Genomic DNA, 6041 nt, shown 5'->3' with positions numbered 1-6041 from the left:
CCCCACCTTTCTCTCTGGCTGCCCTTAATATTTTTTCCTTCATTTCAACCTTGGTGAATCTGACAATTATGTGTCTTGGAATTGCTCTTCTCGAGGAGTATCTTTGTTGCATTCTCTGCATTTCCTGAATTTGAATGTTGGCCTGCCTCACTAGGTTAGGGAAAGTTCTCCTGGATGATATCCTGAAGAGTGTTTTCCAAGTTGGTTCTATTCTCCCCGTCCCTTTCAGGTGTGCCAATCAGATGTAGATTTGGTCTATTCACATTGTCCCATATTTCTTGGAGGCTTTGTTTTTTCTTTTTTTTTTTTTTTACTCTTTTTTCTCTAAACTTCTTTTCTTGCTTCATTTCATTCATTTGACCTTCAATGACTGATAACCTTTTTTCCAGTTGATGAAATCGGCTACTGAAGCTTGTGCGTGCATCACGTAGTTCTCGTGCCGTGGTTGTCAGCTCTGTCGGGTGATTTAAGGACTTCTCTACACTGTTTATTCTAGGTAGTCCTTTGTCTACTCTTTTTTTAAGGTTTTTAGCTTCTTTGTGATGGGTTCGAACATCCTTCTTTAGCTCAGAGAAGTTTGTTATTACTGATCACCTGAAGCCTTCTTCTCTCAACTCGTCAAAGTCATTCCCCATCCAGCTTTGTTCTGTTGCTGGTGAGGAGCTGCATTCCTTTGGAGGAGAAGAGGCACTCTGATTTTTAGAATTTTCAGCTTTTCTGCTCTGGTTTCTCCCCATCTTTGTGGTTTTATCTACCTTTGGTCTTAGATGATGGTGACATTCAGATGGGGTTTTGGTGTGGATGTCCTTTCTGTTTGTTATTTTTCCTTCTGACAGTCAGGACCCTCAGCTGCAGGTCTGTTGGAGTTTGCTGGAGGTCCACTCCAGACCCTGTTTGCCTAGGTATCACCAGCGGAGGTTGCAGAACAGCAAATACTGCAGAACAGCAAATGTTGCTGTCTGATCCTTCTTCTGGAAGCTTCATCTCAGAGGGGCACCTGGCTGTATGAGGTGTCAGTCGGCCCCTACTGGCAGGTGTCTCCCAGTTAGGCTACTTGGCGGTAAGGGACCCAATTGAGGAGGCAGTCTGTCCATTCTCAGGTCTCAAACTCTGTGCTGGGAGAACCACTACTCTCTTCAAAGCTGTCAGACAGGGACATTTAAGTCTGCAGAAGTTTCTACTGCCTTTTGTTCAGCTATGCCCTGCCTCCAGAGGTGGAGTCTACAGAGGCAGGCAGGCCTCCTTGAGCTGTGGTGGGCTCCACCCAGTTTGAGCTTCCGGTCTGCTCTGTTTACCGACTCAAGCCTCAGCAACGGCCCCTCCCCCAGCCATGCTGTCACCTTGCAGTTCAATCTCAGACTGCTGTGCTAGCAGTGAGTGAGGCTCCGCGGGTATGGGACCCTCTGAGCCAGGCAAGGGATATAATCTTCTGGTGTGCTGTTTGCTAACACTGTTGGAAAAGCACAGTATTAGGGTGGGAGTGTCCCAATTTTCAAGGTACCATCTGTCACAGCTTCTCTTTACTAGGAAAGGGAATTCCCCAACCCTTTATGCTTCCTGGGTCAAAAAATCTTAAACAGTTATGTACCAAATATGACATCTTCAAAATACATGGAGTTAATAATGCAAGGAGAAACAGATATCTACAATTAGAGCTGGAGATTTAAATACTCTTCTCAATAAGTGAAAGAACAAGTAGACAGAAAATATATAAGTATATAAGGGATTTGACAATATCAATGAATTTAACCTAATTAATATTTATAGAACACTTTAAGAGCAGCAGAATACATATTTTTTTTCAAGTGCATACAGAACATTTATCCAAATAGATCATATTCTGGGCCATAAAATAAGCCTCAATAAATTTTAAGTGATTCCAATAACAAAATATATTTTCATACCACAGTGGACTTAGAAATCAATAATGTAGAAAACTCTGGATAATTGTTAAGTAGTTAGAAAATAAATAACATACTTTTAAATGACTCATGAATCAAAGAAGAAATCAAAACAAAAATCAGAATTGAAAATTAAAACACAGTAAAGGATGCTACTAAAAGTGTTTAGAGAGAAGTTGGTTGCACTAAATGCCTATACTGGAAAACAAGGAAAGTCTCAAACCAATAACCTCAACTTCTATCTTAAGAAACTAGAAAAAGAAGAACAAGGCTGGGTGCGGTGGCTCATGCCTGTAATCCTGGAACTTTGAGAGGCTGAGGTGAGCAGATCATGGGGTCAGGAGATTGAGACCATACTGGTCAACATGGTGAAACCCCATCTCTACTGAAATACAGAAAATTAGCCAGGTGTGGTGGCGTGCATCTGTAGTCCCAGCTACTTGGGAGGCTGAGGCAGGGGAATCTCTTGAACCTGGGAGGCAGAGGTTGCAGTGAGCCGAGATCATGCCACTGCACTCCAGCCTGGCGATAGAGTGAGACTCCATCTCAAAACAAAAACAAAAAACAAAAAACAAAAAACAAACCAAAAGTTAGTAATAAGGATGTAATAGATATCTCAGTATAAATCAATGAAATAGATAACAAAATAAATTGATGAGCCATAGAATTGAAAAGCTGCTTTTTGAGATCAATAAGAATGATAAACCTCTAGATGGATTGAGAGACAAAATAAGAGAGAAGACAAATTATCCATATCAGGAGTGGGAGAAGGGACATCACTAGAGATCCTACAGATATGAACAGGATAAAAGGAATATTATCAATAAATTAATACCAATATATTCCACAACTTAGATTAAGTGGACAAGTTTATTTCAAGATATAAATTTCCAAGCTCACTAAAAAAAGACAGTTTGAATAGCTCTATATTACAAAAAGTGAAATTTGTAGTTAAAAACTCTCTGACAAACAAAACTCCAGGTCCAGATGATTTTACTGGTGAATCCTACCAAACGTTTAAGGAAGAAATAATACCAATTACACACAAATACTTTCAGAAAATTGAAAAGGATGGCATACTTCCCAATTCATTCTGTGAAGTCACCACTACTGTATAAAGGCCCAAATAGAAAAAGGCAAGAAAAGAAAGAAATCTGCAAGTCAATATGCCTTATTAACATAGATGTAAAAATTCTAAACAAAATGTTAGCAAATTAAATTCAGCAATGTATAAAGAAAGCTAACACATTATAACTAAATGACTCTTATTCCCAGATTGCAAGGTTGGTTTAATAACTGAAAATCAATCAAGGTATTTTACCATGTGTGGCAGGTAGAAAAATAACCCCAAAATATCTACATCAGAATCCCTGGAAGCTATGAAAATAGTGTGTTACATGACAACGGAGAAATAAGAATGCTGATAGAATTAAGGTTGCTAATCAAATTACTTTGAGATGAGGAGATTACCTTGGATTATCTAGGTTGGGCCAACACAATCACAAAGGCCCTTATTGGTGAAAGAAGAAGGCAAGAGAGACAGAATTGGAGAAGATATGATGGTGGACACAGAGGTCAGAAGGGTGTGATTTCTGGCTTTGAAGATGAAAGGGACCCACTAACCAAGGCATGCTACCTGGAAAAGAAAAGGAAATGGATTCTGCCATAGAGCTTAGCTCCTAAGGAGCATAGATAGCCCTGCCAACATTTTGAATTTCACCTACTGAGATATATATCAGACTTCTGATTTTCAAACCATAAGATAATAAATTTGTGTTGTTAAACCACTAGTTTTGTTATTACAGCAGCAATAAGAAAAAAAAATTTTTTTAAGAAAAAAGAAAAACCATATGATCATCTTAATACATGCAAAACAACCTTTTTGGCAAAATCCAACATCCACTCCTGATAAAATATGTCTGCAAAGTAGGAATAGATATAAACTTTCTCTACCTAATAAAAGATATCTACAAAAAAAACCTATGCCTTACATCACACTTAATGGTAAAAAACTGAATGCTTTTCCCCTAAGATCAGGAGCAAGAGAAGGATGTCTTTATTCAACACTGTATGGGAGGTTCTAGCCAATGCAATCAGGCAAGAAAAAGAAATAGAAGGCATCCAGAAAATTTGTAGTTAAAAACTTTCTCACAGATTAGAGAAGGAGGTAGAACTATCTCTATATTTGATTTATAGAAGATGACATAATCTGGCTCTGTTCACGCACCCTAATTATTTTGAGATTAATTCATATTGTAGCATTTCTTTTTATTGCTATTCCATTATATGGATTTACCACAGTTTGCCTGGGTCATATAGTAGGTGTACATCAACATTTTAAGAAACTGCCAAACCATTTTCCAAAGTGATTTGTACTGTTTTATATTCTCACCAGCAATATATGAGGGTTGTAATTTCTCTCTACACTAGCTGGCACTTGTTGCTGTTCATCTTTTTGATTATAGTAATCTTTGTGGGTGTGAAGTGGTATCTCTTTGTGATTTTAATTCGCATTTCCCTAATGATTAATGATGCAGAGAAAATGTACTTTATCATCATTGTATATCCTCTTTGGTGATGTATCTGTTCAAATCATTTGTTCATATATATTTTAAAATTTGGTTGTTTCCTTATTCAGTTTTAGAAATTATATATTCTGGATACACATTCTTTATTTCTGTATCAGACATATATTTGCAGAATTTTTCTCACAATTTGTAGAATATATATTTTTTTAAAATTCTAGACTTTTTCTGTAAGCAGTTTTAGATTTATAGAAAAATTAGGCCAGACACAGTGGCTTATGGAGCCTGTAATCCCAGCACTTCGGGAGGCTGAGGCAGGAGGATCACTTGAGCCCAGGAGTTTGAGACCAGCCTGAGAAACATAGTGAGACCCCATCTCTACAAAAAAAAAGTTGAAAAAAAAAATTAGCTAGGCATGGTGGTGTTTGCCTGTAGCCCCAGCTACTCAGGAGACTGAGGTGAGAGAATCACTTGAGCCCAGGAGGTTGAGACTGCAGAGAGCCATGATCACACCATTGCACTCCAGCCTGTGTGACAGAGCAAGACCCTGTCTCAAGAAAAAAAGAAAAGAGAAATGAGAAGTAGAGTTCCCATAAACACCCCTCCACAATTTCAGTTTTCTCTATTATTAGTTACCTTTTGCATTGTATTAGTCAGGATTCTCTAGAGAAAGAGAACCAATAGGACATATGTAGAAATATATGAAAAGATTTGTAATGGGAATTGGTTCACATGATTGTGGAGGCTGAGAAGTCCCACGACAATACCATGTGCAAGCTGGAGAATAAGGAGAGCCAGGGGTGTAATTCAGTCTGTGTCCTAAGGCCAGAGAACCAAAGCTGCTGTAAAGTCCTGGAGTCCCGAGGCCTAAGAACAGGAGTTCCAATGTTCCAGGGCAAGAGAAGATGGAAGTCCCAGCTCAAAAAGAGAGGATTTTTCCTTTTTACACCCTCTGTTATTCAAGCCCTCAACAGATTGGATATTGCCCACTCACACTGGTGAGCGCACATCTTTACTCAGTTTAGAGATTCAAATGCTAATCTCTTCCAGGAACACCCTTACAGACACACCCAGAAACATTTTAGTAGCTATTTGTGCATCCCTTAGTTCAGTCGCTTTGGCACATACAATAAATGTGATGACATCTATAAACAATTCTATCAAATCTACAAAAAAGGGCTAGAACGAATTAATTATGCAAGGAAGTATTTGTTGAGTTTCTGTTACATGATTGGCACTGTGCTAGGCACCAAGGTTATGAGAGAATAGGGCATCTGTCCTTACGGGGAGTTATCGTGGAGTAGGTAAGCAAAACACAGAGGTTGTTAAGTGATATGACAAAAATACAACAGGATAAAGAGGGATAAGAAAGATTTGGATGTGGTGACAGTAGATAGAGTGATTACGAGGGACTGCTCCAAGGAGGTGCAGTGTGAGTTCAAAACTGAAGACAAGATGAAGCCAGCTTTGTAAACAGGGGAAGGAAGAGGAGGAAATGTCCGGGATGCCTGTCCTTTAAGTTTATTCTGAGGGAAATATGAGTGTAAGCCAAGAATAATGTGAAAGGCAAATGGCAAATAAGAAATTGGAATGGGCCGGGCGTGGTGGCTCAAGC

General features: G+C 38.8%; 1 protein-coding gene across 4 annotated transcripts in view; it reads left to right on the top strand.

The window, feature by feature from the left end:
* Positions 1 to 6041, top strand: part of ARMC3 (armadillo repeat containing 3) — a 126287-nt gene that overhangs the window by 33007 nt on the left and 87239 nt on the right. The gene's annotated exons all lie outside the window — the stretch shown is intronic.

Source organism: Colobus angolensis, unplaced genomic scaffold (assembly GCF_000951035.1).
Source record: "Colobus angolensis palliatus isolate OR3802 unplaced genomic scaffold, Cang.pa_1.0 Scaffold63, whole genome shotgun sequence".
Lineage (NCBI taxonomy): Eukaryota > Metazoa > Chordata > Mammalia > Primates > Cercopithecidae > Colobus > Colobus angolensis.
Note: the sequence above shows the minus strand (reverse complement) of the source record. Positions and strands in the feature narration are given on the sequence as shown.